Genomic DNA, 16965 nt, shown 5'->3' with positions numbered 1-16965 from the left:
ATCATACATTAAAAATTCAACTAGAAGAACATCAAAGTTTCAAACATTCCAAGTTGAGCATTTTATCACGAAAACATAGGTGTCTCCCATCATCTAAGTAATCACCTTTGATCCAAAATATCACAGAGTTTAACATCCTCACTAAAGACTCACTCAAATCACTTGAGGTGTTTAAGGACAACAAATTTAGCACTCAGCAGTCACTATGAAAAGTTATTACCATAGGCTTACGTGAAAATTAAATCTCCACCACTATATATTGAGATGATACATCAATCAAAAGGTATTTAGAGGGTTGTAATGTGGCTTTGGTTAGGGGGTGTGGTCACAAGCTGAAAGAGAAGGTTTGAATCGAGATTGAATTGAAAAATTACCTAACTAGAAAAATACTAAAAATGACAAATTTCATCCCTAATTAGATGATCCTAGAGTTGAGCTTTTCTTCTCAGAATATGGAATTAAATACTTAAGCTCAAAAACAAAAAAATTACTACTAATATGTATGTATGTATATATATATTTAAGAACAAATCAAGTAACATAGAACTTTACTAACTATCAAAAATAAACATAGCTAAGCTATTTATTCAAATCAAATATCGACAAAAATAGGGATCAAATTAATTGAGGGGATTTCAACAATAATGGGTTATGAGTTAGTATTGAGGTTAAATCAATGAATGGCTTGTTAGGCTCAAAGGGGTTCACTAAAGATTAAATTTGAAGGTAGACATTTAATGGAGTGAGTGCGTTAAACCTAAGTGGCTTTATCATCTCGCCATATCAAATCAAATGATGTGGTCTTGACATGCATAATCAAAGCAAGTTCTAGAATAATAAATCAATATTGACGCACTCATAGCAACAATAAAAGCGAGCATGAAAGAAATAATATATGTTCTAAAGGCTCAAGATCTTACAAAAATTATGCCTTTTTTATGTTAACTCTGTGAATTTCAACTTCAAGATAATACCTAAACTTGGGGAAATAACCTAAAAATTTTTAATTCTCAAAAATCAACTTATCATGCTTGATTCTCTAATTACTAAAGGTTTGAAAAATCAATGCATAAATGCCTATGTTTTAATTCAAGACATATTAATAAAAATCATAAATTAATCAAAATTCATTCTAATAGTGATATGAGTGAGTCACGTGAGAATAAGATAAAATTTAGGGATATTTCTGATAATGATATAAATAAGCCCCTACACTTAATATGTACATTGTCCTCAATGTACAAAGATAGATTTAATGAAAAATATAAATATAAGTTTATAAGATAGGGAGAGAAGTGAAACTTCCTAAATGTAAAATGAAATCCTTAAATTAGAGTTATGGAAAGTAATCGGCTAAGGCAACGGTGAGATTAGAGGAGGATACTCTGGTGGTCGTAGAGGTTGGGTTCCACAACCACAATGTCCAGCGAAGAGGTTATCGTGGTGGTCGGTGTCATGGTCGAGCAAGACATGGCAGTCATGGAGGACCTTTCCCAGTAGAGTTGCAAATTCCTGCGTAATAACTGTGACAACTCTTAACAAAATGGCCGAAAACATAAATTGCTTAGTATAAATTGTAAAACCTAAAGATGATGTAAAAATAGTATTAAAAAGAAATAGGATAAGAAGTAAGTTAAAAAGACAAATAAAGATAAAAATAAAAATAAATAAAAGATGAATAGTAAGGGTTTATAAATATATTGGGGCAAACGGCCGTGGGGCACACCCGTGTGCCTTTATTTCAGCCCATGTGTTTCATGGTTTTCAAATCTGGGCGTGTTAGTGTACACGACAGTATTGCACGACCGTGTCATTTTGACAGTTTCGACCACGGGTGGTAGGTAGGGGCGTGTCGCACACCCGTGTTAATTTGGCAGGATTTCCCACTGCCATATCGCACGACCGTGGCAACATATCGAATCCCGTGTTTTGGGAAAAATTTTACTCTATTTTCACAAGGCCATATCACACGGCCGTTTCGCCCCTTGTGGTATGAGCACGGCCTAAGACACTCCCGTGTTCCTGGCCGTGTGGATTTGGAAAACCTGTGTTCAAGGACTAGTTAATGATTTAAATGTTAAAAACTAAAATTTAAAGAAATTAACACCGTTAGTGCTCGGGTTGCCTCCCGAAAAGCGTTTATTTAGAGTCTAAGCTCGACTCTACCTTGTGGGTATATTCAGGTAAGTTCGTGGAGCCGTAGCTCCTCTTTATCGTCTTTAAAATTCTCTCTGTTATAAAGTTTGAGACGATGTCCATTTACCTTGAAAGTGCCTTGTGATGGATGACTTACCTATACTGTGCCATATGAAAACACAGTTTGGACTACGAAAGGACCTGGCCATCGTGATTTAAGCTTTCCAAGAAACAATTTGAGCCTCGAGTTATATAACAGGACAAGATCTCCAACTTCAAATTGCTTACGTTGCCTCAAACGAGTGTCGTGGCAGCGCTTCGTTGCTTCTTTGTATAGGCGTGAATTTTCATATGCATTGGTTCGCCACTCATCAAACTCGTTCAACTACATTAACCTATTTTCACCAGCAAGTTTGGGATCAAATTTTAGAAATTTTATAGCTCAAAATGCCTTGTGTTCTAACTCAAACGGTAGATGACAACTTTTTCCGTAAACAAGTCTGTAAGGGGATGTTCCTATGGGGGTCTTAAAACAAGTTCTATAAGCCAATAAACCATCATCTACTTTCATCGCCCAATCCTTCATGTTTGATTCTACTTTCTTTTCTAGGATACATTTGAGCTCTCGGTTTGCTACTTTGACTTGTCCACTAGTTTGAAAATGATAAGGGGTAGCTGTTTTGTGGTGAACTCCGTATTTCTTAAGGGTCTTATCAAATTGGGCGTTACAAAAATGAGTACCCTTATTACTAATAATTGCACTAGGTGTTCCAAATCAAGAGAAGAGTTTCTTAAGGAATCGTACTACCACTCTAGCATCATTAGTAGGTAAAGCTTGGGCTTCCACCCATTTAGACGTATAATCAACGACTACTAATATGTATTTATTCCCAAATTAGCTGAGGAATGGACCCATGAAATCAATACCCCATATATCAAATATTTCACAGGAAAGCATGTACATTTGGGGCATTTCGTCACATTTAGAGATATTACCTGTTCGTTGGCATTTATCACAAACAGCAACATACCTGTTGGCGTCCTTGAAAAGTGTAGGCCAATAACAACCTGATTCGAGTATTTTATGGACGGTCTTATTTCTACTGTAATGTCCTCCAGTCGGTCCTGAGTGGCAATGTTCCAAGATATTCAATGCTTCTGACCTTGTAACGCATCTCCTAATGACTTGATCTACACATATACGGAAAAGGAAAGGGTCTTCCTAAAAGTAGTTTTCCACATCAGTAAGGAATCGTTTCTTTTGCTGATGTGTCAACCCTTTTGGGATAATGTTAGCGGCTAAAAAATTTGCAATGTTTGCAAACCAAGGTACCTCAAAATCAGATATAGCAAAAAAATTTCTTTAGTAAATGAATCATTTATTTCAACTTCATCTAGCTCTTTGGTACTTGAATTTTCTAGCCTGGAAAGATGATCAGCCGCGAGATTTTCAACTCATTTCTTATCCTGAATCTCCAAATCAAATTCCTGCAATAACAGAATCCATCGAATAAGTCAAGGTTTTGCATTAGTCTTAGTTAAAAGGTAGTGAAGAGCAGAATGGTCAGTATAAAAAACAACTCTAGACAATATTAGATATGGCCTAAATTTATCAAATGCAAAAACCACAGCCAGCAGCTCTTTCTCCATGGTGGTTTAGTTTTCTTGTGTTGCTGTCAAAGTTTTGCTAGCATAATAGATAGGTTGAAAATGCTTGTTTCTTCGCTGTCCCAAGACTGCACCTACAGCAAAATCACTCGCATCGCACATTAGTTCGAAAGGTAAAATCCAAGCAAGTGCGATTATAATTGGAGCATTAATCAATTTATCCTTTAAAGTATTAAATGCCTCTAAAAATTCCTAATCGAAATTAAAAGGCACATCTTTTTCTAGTAATTTAGTCAAAGGCTTAGTTATTTTAGAAAAGTCTTTAATAAATCTTCTATAAAACCAGCATGCCTAAAAAGCTTCAACAGCCTTAATCGAACTAGGGGGAGGCAGTTTTTTAATGGTTTCAATTTTGGACTTATCAACTTCAATCCCTTTACTAGAAATTTTATGTCCTAACACAATACCTTCTTGAACCATAAAGTGACATTTTATAAGTACAAGGTTCATTTCCTCATATCTTATTAAAACTCGTTTCAAATTTTTAAGGTAAAGATGGAAAGAGTTACCAAATACCGAGAAATCATCCATAAATACCTCCATGATGTCTTCTACGAGTTCGTCAAAAATGGCCATCATGCAGCGCTGGAAAGTAGTAGGAGCATTACATAATCCAAAAGGCATTCTACGATAAGCAAACGTACCGTATGGACATGTGAATATCTTATTTTCTTGATCTTCAGGAGCTATTGGGATTTGAAAATAACCAGAGAGTCTGTCTAAAAAGCAGTAGTACATATGCTCGGATAATCTTTCCAACATTTGGTCAATGAATAGAAGGGGGAAGTGATCTTTTCTCGTGACGTTATTCAGCTTCCTATATTCAATGCAAACTCTCCAACCTGTGACTATCCTTGTTGGGATTAATTTATTCTTCTCATTGGCTACAACAATCATGCCTCTTTTCTTAGGAACAACTTGTACTGGACTTACCCAAGAACTGTCAGAAATAGGATAAATTATTCCAGCATCTAGGATATTAATTACCTCAGCTTTAACAACTTCTTTCATGTTGGGGTTCAGTCGTCTTTGAGCTTGCACACATGGCTTATAAAATTTTGTGGGTGCAAAAAGAAGGGCTGATCCCTTTAATGTCAAAAATTTTCCAAGCTATGGTTTTTTTATGTTCTCTTAACACTTGGAGCAATTCCTCTTTCTCCTTGGGTTGCAAGTTAGAAGCAATAATCACTAGTAATGTAGAATTATTCCCAAGGAATGCGTATTCCAAGTGATTTGGTAATTGTTTAAGTTCCAGTTTGGGAGGTTCTTCAATAGAGGGTTTTTGCTTAAGTTTATTGTTTACCTTAATATCCTTATATTCTGCTTGTCTTGGGGAGGGTTCATTGGAATTTAGTTCAGCCTTTATCTTACTGATCTTAGAATCATCATCATCTATCTCCTCTCTTTGGGCAAGACACAGTTCCAACGTGTCCTTATGTACGATTTCTTGAAAAGAATCTTGAGTAGCATGATCAATAGAGTCAATAAAATAACATGAGTCATCTTTTTCCCTAGAAAATCTTATGGCATCATAAATTTTAAAAATAATCTCTTTGTCACCTACTCTAAGTACCAATTTACCATCACCCATATCAATAACAGCCCTAATAGTGGCTAAAAATGGATAACCTAAGATTAAAGGCAATTCAACATCTTCATCCATGTCAAGCAAAACAAAATCAACAAGGAATATAAACTTATCTACTTTTACAAGTACGTCTTCTATAATACCCCTAGGGTATTTAACAGATCTATCAGCTAGTTGAATACTCATCCTAATGGGTTTAGGTTCCCCAAGACCAAGTTGTTTAAACATTTTATATGGCATCAAATTAATCCTAGCGCCTAAATCATCTAGTGCCTTATCAACATTCAAACTACCAATTAACTAGGGAATAGTAAAACTTCCTGGATCTTTTAGTTTGGTTGGCTATTTATTTTGGAGTATGGCCGAGCACTCCTTATTAAGTTCCACTGTAGATAGGTCTTCAAATTTCCTTTTGTTTGTTAGAAGCTCTAAAAATTTTGTATATGTAGGCATCTGCGATATAGCTTCAACAAAAGGTAAATTAATATGCAGTTGTTTATAAATTTCAAGAAATCTACCAAATTGTACATCCATGCGGTCTTTCTTCAACTTTGCTGGATATGAGATTGGTGGTTTATATTCCTTCGGCATTGGATTGTCATTGTTTTCGGGTTTTACTTCCTCTCCTTCATTTCTGTCAGCTTCTTGTGGTAACTTCTTTTCAGATTCAGCTAACATTTTCACACTCCTTAGTGTAACTGCTTTTACATGCTCTTTTGGATTGGGTTCAGTGTTACTAGGTAGACTTCCTGGTGGTCTTTCTAAAATCAGTTTAGCAAGCTGGCCTATCTGAGTTTTGAGCCCTTGGATCGACACTTGTTGATTCTTAAGTGTTGTTTTGGTATTCTGGAAACGAGTTTCTAACACCGAGATGAATTCCGTTAGCATCTCTTCAATTTTCGACTTCTTTTCCTGATTGTAAGGTGGTTGTTGAAAACCTGGAGGATGTTGTGGCCTTTGATTTCCTTGGCCACCCCACGAGAAGTTGGGATGGTTCCTCCAACCTGCATTATAAGTGTTACTATAAGGATTATTTTGAGGTCGAGGGTTATTACCTATGTAATTCAATTGCTCGTTTTCCATGTTGTGGCCATAGGGTGGGTATTCTGAATTGCTTGTTCCACCTCCATTTGCATCGTACTGCTTTACTGGATGAGCTTGTGAAGAAAGTAAACCATCAATTTTTCTATTCAAAAGTTCTACCTGATTAGAGAGCATAGTGACCGAATCGATGTTAAAAACGCTGACCGCTTTCATCGAATTTGTCCTCATGACTTGCCACTGATAATTATTCAGTGACATCTCTTCTATAAATTCATAAGCCTCTTCAGGTGTCTTATTATTGATAGTCCCACCAGCAGTTGCGTCAATCATCTGTCTAGTTGAAGGATTCAAGCCATTGTGAAAAGTTTGAAGTTGTAGCCAAAGTGGTAACCCATAGTGGGGGCACCTTCTTAATAGATCATTGTATCTCTCCCATGCATCATAAAGAGTTTCTAGATCTATCTGTGTAAAAGAAGAGATATCATTCCTTAATTTAGCCATTTTAGCCTGCGAAAAATATTTAAGTAAGAATTTTTCGGTCATTTGTTCCCAAGTAGTGATTGACCCTCATGGTAACGAGTTCAACCACTGTTTAGCATTATTCCTCAACGAAAAGGGAAACATCAAAAGGTGAATGACATCATCAGAAATGCCATTGATCTTAAAATTATCGTAAAACTCCAGAAAATTTACCAAATGAGTGTTTGGATCCTCGTCCTGCAAACCATCAAACTGAACAAACTGTTGTATTATTTGAGTCGTGTTAGGTTTCAGTTCAAAATTATTTGTAGCAATAGAATGTCTAACTATACTCGATTTAGCTCCTGTTAAACTAGGTTTGGCATAATCATACATAGTACGAGAAGCAAGATCCTGATTTACCGGGTTTGCAACAGCCATAGGAGGTAGCGGATCATTATTATAATTATCAGCCATCTCCTCGGTTGTGGTTTGAATATCATCCTCTTGCCCTTCTTCTATGTATCGTAGGCTTCGCCTTATCTCTCTTCGACTTATGCGTGCTGTGCTTTCGATCAAACTATCAAAAAGTAGAGGTCCTGACGGGTTTCTTCTAGTCATAAACTATAAAAACCTGCCAGAAGTAAATAAAAGAAAATTTAGTGATAAAATTAAATTGCAAAAAAATAAATGGCTAAAGTAATAAAAATTAAACGTTCCTAATATCTTAGTTCCCTGGAAACGGCGCTAAAAACTTGATGTGTGTGATAAGTTTTATAATTATGATTGATCGTACTTGAAGACTAACTATTATCACGATAAAGGCAAGCGCACCTATCGAACAATAGTATAGCTTATAGCAAGACCGGAATGTCGAGCCCACAGGAACTAAAAGTACTAGTATTAACCTTCTTTTTATTATCTAGCCTAAAAATAAGGGGATTTGCTTTATCTAAACTAATTAACTAAACTAAGAATACAAAGGAAGTAAATTGGGGAAATACTTTTTGGAAAACTGATTGATTTAGACAATACCCAAGAAAGAATCCACCTAGACTTCACTTGTTATTTGACTCTGAATTAGACGATTTATTCACTTGACTCGATCCGTAGAAATCCCTAATTTATATTATTATCTCTCTCGAGACTAACAACGTCTAACCCTAGGTTGATTAATTGAAATATCTTTCTAATTAAAACCCCTAGTGTCGCATTAGCTCGATCTATGGATTCCCTTATTAGGTTTGGCCCTAATCCGGCAGATTTATGTCGCCCTATGTCTAGGGGTGCAATTAACTCTGCTTAATTATGCTAGATCTACTCTTAGACAGGGACTTTTGCTGCTCTGAATAAGCACATCAACACTTGAATCAATAACCTGGAATATTAAAGCAAGAATTAAAAACAAATCAAGTATTACTGGATAAAGTTTTCGTTTACCATCATCATACGGTATTATGTTTTAAGAACACATAATTAATTAAGAACACTTAATTATGTTTTAAGAAATGAAGTTTCCGTTTACCATCATCATAGGTATTACCGGATGCAAACCGTTATATGCGAAGTTTCAAGCCTTGCAGATGAGACACTGCGGTGTTCGAGCATCAATGTTAGAAAGGGCAGAGGTGTGGATGAATAAATAAAGAAATGAAATTCCCTTAAGATTCTGTCATACAATATTGTTGAGTGCAAACCGAGATGTGTGGAGCTCCGGGCCTTGCAGAGGGGACATTGCAATGTTCGAGCATCAAGGTTAAATTAGAAAGGGAATAATATCTATTGGAACTCTAGAGCGACATTGTGACAACAGTAATTAGGGGTTCCATAGAGCAATACCTCGACGAAGGTCAGCATGCTCTATGGGGTGACACCGCGGCAGCGATAAGGTCCTTCGAGGCGACACCTTAAAGAGGTTTAATGTGTAACACCATAACTCAGATATGGCAACCAACGGAGTCCTCCAATATATTAAACATGAGGAATAATGTGTAAGACCATGACTTGGCTATGGAAATATAGAGGGTCTACTAGGACAATAGAAACGAAAAAGTCCGCCAAGATGTTAAACATATGGTATATGTTAAGACCATAACTCAGCTGTTGCAATATACAAAGTCCATCAAAATATTAAAAACGAGATATTCCACTGAGACAGTAAACATGAGGAAGTCCACCAGGACATTAAAAAATAAAGTCTGATGAGTAAGACCGTAGCTCGACTATGACAGGATATGTAGCCCATCGAGACAAGAAACGTGAGGTAGTCCGTTGGGATATTTAATGTAGGGTAAACTGCCAAGACGATAATTATAAAAAACCACAAATATGGAAAAAAAAATATTAGAAATAACTGACAGTGCTAGTGAGCTATAGTTAGCAAGTGGATTCAAAGGAATCTGTCGAACAAGGCAAATGTAGTAGAAATGGGAATAGGACGCCAAAATAGTAAGCATGGAAAGCTGGTAAGGTATTTGGGTGTTAACCCAACAGTAATCTAACATGGGAAAAAGATGTTTCAGTAGTGCTTGGTGTATAATCAAATGACATAAGATTTATCTGACGATCGCAGATGATGATCCGCCATTAAAAACCACCAGAAAGTGCTTAGTGAAACTTGGTAAGCTAATAGGTTCGATCGCAAGTACCCTCGATAGTCTATTTAATAGAGATTGGTCAGTTAGAACCCATTGACATGAAGAGGTATTAAGAAGGATAATCCATGTGACAGATATGTATGTCAAAACTTGATGATCGTGAAACTAACTAAAAATTTGACTAAGGCAAGCGCACCTATCGAACAGTAGTATAGTTATGGTGAGACCGGAAATATCGTATCTACGAGTACTAAAAGTACTAGTAATGACTATCTTTTTTATTATCTAGCCTAACAATTTAGAGAATATTTTAAACTAACGCTAATTATCTAATGAACTAAGATTACGACAGAGATTAAAGTTGGAAAATACTTTTGGAAAACCGATGAAGAAGACAATACCCAAGGAAGAATTCACCTAGACTTCACTTATTACCTCTGAATTAGACGATTTATTCACTTGACTTAATCTGTAGGAATCCCTGATTTATGTTAATATCTTTTTCAAGGCTAAGAACAATTGACTCTAGGTTGATTAATCAAAATCTCTTTCTAATTGAAACCCCAATTGTCGCATTCATTCGATCTATAGATTCCTTTATTAAGTTTGACTCTAATCCGGCATATTTATGTCGTCCTATCTCTAGGATTGCATGCAACTCCGCTTAATTATGAATGATCTACTCTTAAGCAGGGAGTTTTGCTCCACTGAATAAGCACAACAAAAACCTGAATTAATATCCTGGAATATTAAAGTAAGGGTTAAAACTCACAATTAAGAATAAGAACAAGTATTTATCATATAATTCAAATAGTAATAAGATTCGTCTTAAGTTTCATCTCCCTTAGGTATTTAGGGAGTTTAGTTCATAATAATGGAAAACATCTCAAAAATTAGAAAACAACAAAACATAAAGAAACCTAAAGAACTTCTAGAAAATTTGATGGAAATCTTCAGTCTTGATGTAGATCCTCCTTCTGAGATGATCCCGATGGCTGTTCTTGAGTGTTTTATGCCTTCTATTATCTGTGTCTCCCTTGATCTTCTGCTACAGTGTAAAATAGACTTTTGAATGCCCAAAATAGCCCAAAATTAACCTTTTCCAAATAGAATTAGACCTAGGTTTAATAAGGACACGTCTATGTGCCACGCCCGTGTGCAATTCTGACTTAGTTTAGTGTCGACACGGCCATGACACACGAGCGTGTGGTCTACCCGTGTGTCACACACGGGCATTTGGATCACCCGGGTAGAAGTGCCTAGACCGTGTGAAATACTGAATTAGGCCTATTTTGTCCATTTTGGCTCGTTTCTTGCTCTTTTCGTCTTTCTATGCTCACCTAAGTATAAAATATGAATTTAAAGGATTAGGAGCATCAAATTCGATAAAACCAAGGAAAAATCATCCATAAATTTACCAAGCATGGGGTAAAAAATATGTATATATTATGGTTTATCAAAACTATTCATCTTTGAGGACAGCCCAATGCAAAAGTATTTGTTATAAAGTTTGTTCCACCGGGAAGCATCATATAAGGAAGAATGTAAACTCGAACAATTAATAGTTTTTTGTAAACTGCAAGTCAAAATGGTCTACTGTAGGCGGACTTGAAGCGCCTTAACAACAAGGGATCATAATTAGAATGGTTTACAAGAGTGTAAGCCAAATAACATTTAAACCCGAGTGTAGGATTGAAGTAGAAAGGATGAAATAAGGTTAAGACTGCCAGTGTGACTTGACCCTTTTCTAGTAGGCCTTATAAGTATAATGTCAGTTATGCACCAGACTTATGATATGTTTACGAGACAGGAAAGTAAAATGGATGTTCATGATAGAAAGTGTAAGGAAAAGAAAAAGGAATAAGAGATGTTATGCGCAAGGAAAAGTGAGAATCTGTAAGTGATGTCTACGAAACTAACTAAAAGTATTTCTACGGTGAGCAAAGATATTATTCCTACAAAGACTAAAAGTATTAATAATTATGGACTTTCTATGATTTAACTGATAAATTCGAGTGATTGATTAAAACTAAAATTAACTAAATTAATTAACTATGAATGCAACATAGAACAAAACATGAAAATAATCGAGTAATAACCAAAAAAATGAATAATACCCAAGAAAGAATTCACCTAGATTCTATCTGTCATTATCAATCTAAATTATGGAATTTCTTTACTTAGTAACTTGATCCATAAAAATCCCTAAATTATGCTAATAGCTCTTTCTAGAATAAGAGCAACTAACTCTAAATTGATTAATTGAATTTTTTTTCTAATTAAAACATCTATTATCGCATTAACTCGTGCTATAGATTCCCCTATTAGATTTGACTCTAATCCGGTAGATTTATGTCATCCTATTTCTAAGATTGCATGCAACTCCACTCAATGATGCAAAATCTACTCTTAAACATGGTTTATTCCTCCTTTGATTTAAGCACATCAAATATGGATCAATAATCTAGAAATATTAAACCAAGAATTAAGCACACATAATCGAGAACAAGATCTAAGTATTTATTGTGTGAAATAAAAATCAAACGACAAAATCCATCATAGGGTTCATCTCTTTAGGTATTTGGAAAATTAGTTCATGCTTGAAAATAAAAACATCCAAGATACGCACATACGATGGCAGAATGGGGAAGAGGAAAGGATCTTCCGACCTTCTAAACGAAAGAATCTCCTAAAAAGGTCGATCTATTCATTTTGAAGGATTAAAAGGTATGGAATTAGGACACAAAATGCAAAAAAGAGCACCGATTTTTCATTTATGAGAATTATAGTCACCAAACTTGGAAAACTAAAAAAGAATGACAAATGAATAAAGAAAAGAAAAATGAGGATACAAAGTTGACGATGATTTTGAAGGTCTGAGTCCGAAGAAGAAAGAACAAGGCCTCCGAGGAGCTTAGTTAATAGAAGGAACTGTGGGAACGAAATATAACAGCCTGTTTTTTAGTGGTGTCAAAAACAGTCGTTTTGGGGCCACTAAATTCGACAAGTAAGTTTGTAAATATTATTATTTAATATTTATGAGACAAGTGTGATTTTTAAAAATGTTTTTGATTTGATAATTTATGTTATATAAGTGATTTATTAAGTTCAAGTGGTTTTAGAAAATAAGGTATTGGGACCTTATTTTTATAAACTGAGTCGTAAATATTTTTATAAATATTTACGGAGTGTCATTAAGGTGGTATTAAAGTTCCGTTAAGAAATTTTAATGTTTCGAAAATAAATTTTAACGTTTCGATAGTTAATTAAATAAAAAGACCAAATTAAAAAAAATGCATTCTTGGGACCCTGTTTCCATTAATCGGACTCGTAAATATTTATAGTTGTGAATTTAATTAGGTTTTGGTTAAGTGAATTTGCTTAAATTAAAAGTAATTAGGAATAAGGACTAAATTGCATATAGGGTGAAAGTTGAATTATAGATTAAAAAATTTAAAGAGACTAAAGAAGCAATTATGACATTATTCTTAAATGAGGCCGCATAAGGATAAAGATATTTATAAACTTTAAAATTAAAAAAATATATGTAATATTATAATAAACTTTAATGTTTAAGTATATATTATATTATATTATATTATAATAATCAAATAAAAAGAAAAAGGAAAGAAAAGGAGAAAGAAGGAGAATTAGGGTTTCAAGGGTTCAAAGCTCAATTGGTAGTTAATTTAGTTCCTTTTTCTTGTAATTTTTATGTTTTTAGAATCTCGGTGTTAAATACTACCCAACCCATGTCAAAATTTTAGAAATTATTGAGTTTTTAAGTGTTGTCGATGTTGAATAATTTTAGTATTAGGGGCTAAATTGATAGATTTTTAAGTTAGAAACGAAAAAGGATTAAATTGTAGAACAAATAGTAAATTTTGTGTAATAGGGACTAAATTGTGAAAAATTTGAAATTTAGGAATTTATGTGAAAATAGGGAGTTGAATTTAGTCTAAAATGAAATTTTCATGAAAATAAATAATTAAATGTGAAGAATAAAAGTTAGTCTCGATTTAGGGACTAAACTGGAATTTAGGAAAATATTGAATAAAAATTTGAAATATTCAATGTGAAATTGAATTGTATTGTCTTGATGAATTTTAATTGTTTTAATTCCGTAGCTAATGTCGTACCAGAACCATCGACTAAAATGGGAAAATATAAAGTCGACGAGGAATAACTCGGAATTTCCAGTTTGTATTTCTATAATCCAATCTAGTTATTAATTGTTGAAATTTTTTATTTAATGTATATGGTAAGTGTTGAGGTGAGTAGTTGATAATTTGATAATTGATTGAATGAATTGAATTAGTAGATATATATATTGAATGGATTGATTTTTGAATTGAAATGAATATATGTGTAATTATGTGATTATATGAAAAATCAGTATTGGATATTGATTATATCTGAAATGTGAAATTAAATCCTATTAATTGTATCAGACTAAGTCAGATATAGATGGCATGCGATAGGATTGGAAGAGTTTAGGGATTTCTTTGACTTCGAGTCGATGAGACAATGGGTGTCAATTTATTACTTTGGATATATTCGATAAGGCACTGGGTGCCAATTTACTTCGGTTTAGCCGGTGAGACACTGGGTGTCAAATTATTACTTTAAATAATCCGATGAGGCACTGGGTATCAAATTGGTGAGTTTTGGTTGGATCCGTGTATCCGTTCGAGTCCGAGTCGTATTAATAGGGGTAAATGAATAATAAAGTTTTATTATTCATATTGAAATGGTATGGTATGAGAAAGGGGAGTGAAATAGTGAATTGAAAATAAAATGTGAAATATGTTGCAAATATATAGAATATATGAGTTATATACTCAAGAAATGATTATGAAATGGATAATGCAATTTTATAATGAAATGTGAAATGAATTGTGAAAAGCTATTTATATAGCAAGTATGAGAATTGAGATATTGTGAAATAAATGAAATATGATATGGTTGTTGTAAAAAATTAAATATTAATGTGTGTTTATATTTCAATTGTATATTTGTAATTTCTTATCTTAATTTATTCAGATTATAGAAATACCACTGAGTTTATACTCAGTGTACGGTTTTGTTTCCCGTGTGCAGGTTAGGTACTTAACTTTTGATCGCCAATTCAGCATCCAATAACGATCCCGAACTCAAATGTGGTGATGTTTATCCTTTGTGTCGGCATGTACCTAAAGTGTCTAAATAATAGTTATTTTGTGGTTTGATTGTAATTGAGGTTATAAGTTTAATTTTGGTTGGTTTTATACATATAAATATGTGTTTGTTTTTGAAGCCATATTATGGCATGGTAAATTGAACTAAATCTAGATAGGTACATTTGAATTTAATTTTATATTTAAGTACTCATGAACTAGGAAAATTGATTTGGATTTGGTAGGTTTATAATTTGGATTAAAATGATGCTTTGATGACTTGTTTTGATGATATGAAATGTTTGAAATTTCGGTCTGTTTGATCTGAACACTTCGGTAATACTCCGTAACTTGGTTCTAGCGAGGGATATGAGTTCGGGGTGTTACACGAAAATTGTTTTAGCACAAAATCTTGTGGTTTCCAAGTTCCCAAACAAAAGAAAATCTTCAACAGATGCAGTTACAAATGAGAAGGGAAGGGGAAAAGTTTTTTGATTTTAGGTTTTCCCTTGTTTTATTTTTATTTTATTTTATTTATTTGGATTTGAATTGATAAGCGTTGATTCATGTGAAGTCTAGGCATCAATTTAGGGAGTAGGATTTGACTGCCCAAGGCATCGCCTACAGGATGCAATGAATGTAGAGATAAATGACGTGATTTAGGAAGCTTCGTGGCTGCGTAGGAAAATGTTCTATTTTTTTCTTTATTTTGATATAAATTTCCCTAATTAATGCATAATGGAAGATTAAAGTTTAAAAAAAAATCCAAGATACAGTATAACCGAAAGAAATAAAGAAACTCGTGATAATCTCATCAGAAATCAAATGGGAATCTTCAATCTTTATGAAATTCTACTTCAGAATCGGCTTTAATGGGTTTTTTTTAGTTGTTTTCTTGAGTCTTCTATGACAACCCCCTCCTATCTTCTTATTTTTGTCATATATTCATCTTTAAAGGTGTGCAAATTTCAGGTAAAACCAAATTAATTCGTTTAATCGACTGAATTCGATTAATCAATCGATTAACCGAATTAATTCGGTCAAGGGTCGGTTAATAATTTTTTAGAAGTTTGGTTAATGGTTAATTCGGTTCGAAATCAATTAATTAACCTAATTATAAATTTTGGTTCGGTTAACGGTTAAGAGTTTAAAAGGGTCGATTAATTCGGTTAATGATAGTTCGGGTTGGTTCAGTTAACCTACTGAACACCTTTATATGTCTTAGAATGCAAAAACAAACCTAAAAACTCGATATCCTGCGATTTAGGGTGAAATTTCGTGAAATCAACATGGCCTACCACATGACCGTGTGATAGCCCGTGTGGGCACACGATCGTGTGGAATAGGTCAGCCCGTGTGGCTCCTGTAACTTGTTCCAATTTTCTTGTTTTCGCTCGTTTTTCTCTCCTTTTACTCTTAAATGCTATATTAAGCATAAAGACATTAATTTAAAGTATTAGAAGCATAAACTTCACAATTAAAATCGACTAATCACCCAAAAATGCATTAAGAATAAAATTAAAACATGTTACCTTTAGCACTTATCAGTAAGGATGATAAATCATCTAGAGCCCATCAAAAATTAGTTGAAGGGTCATAAGCTTGACCATGTAATGTTCGCTTAGCGATCAATCCACCAATAAAAGAATATGGAAGTCAGATCGGAGTCCGACACTCTAGTTAAAACGCGAATGTCCAAGAAAATTAGGGAGTTAGAGTATTTTATTTTCTTTCAAGTTAATACCTCAACAAAAAGGGGGTTAGTTAGATTCACATATGTGGTAACAAGGAAACTCACTAAGATCATTTGAATTTGTAAAAGTTTTGGCCTATGATTGCATGATTTGTTAAATAAGGAACTTTAGGCAGGACCAAGCCAGACCTTGTGGAACCAAGGAATTTCGTCAGTAATGTAACACCCCTAACTCATATCCGTCACTAGAATGTGGTTACGAGGCATTACCGGACTTATACACTAACTTTTATACAATATCGAGTCATAAATTAGCATTCTAGATCAATTCTTTTCAAATTTCACCATAAAGTCCCTAATATGGGTCTACGGGGCCCAATACATGCTTTAGAAGTAGTTCGGGACTAAACTGGCAACTTTGAAAATTTTTCCTTGAAAATAGGGGCACACACCGTGTGGCCAGCCCGTAGGCAGATTTGACTTGCAATTTCTTAAGCATCCGAGGGTCACACGGCATGGGCACATGCCCATGTGGCTAGGCCGTATGGTATACTGATTTTTCACCATTTTTAAGTCATTTTCACATGTTTTTGACACACGACCGTGCTTAAAACCCGTGTCCTT

At 34.3% G+C, this 16965-nt stretch overlaps 1 non-coding gene across 1 annotated transcript; it reads left to right on the top strand.

Annotated features, from left to right (window-relative positions):
• The first annotated feature begins 6824 nt into the window (after nt 1–6824).
• Nucleotides 6825–6931, top strand: LOC121205583 (small nucleolar RNA R71). The gene has a single exon (XR_005900659.1). It is a non-coding gene; the product is annotated as a small nucleolar RNA R71 (small nucleolar RNA).
• Nucleotides 6932–16965: the final 10034 nt, after the last annotated feature.

The sequence above is a fragment of the Gossypium hirsutum genome, chromosome A08 (genome assembly GCF_007990345.1).
Source record: "Gossypium hirsutum isolate 1008001.06 chromosome A08, Gossypium_hirsutum_v2.1, whole genome shotgun sequence".
NCBI lineage: Eukaryota > Viridiplantae > Streptophyta > Magnoliopsida > Malvales > Malvaceae > Gossypium > Gossypium hirsutum.
This window is presented reverse-complemented; position numbering and strand designations above follow the sequence as displayed.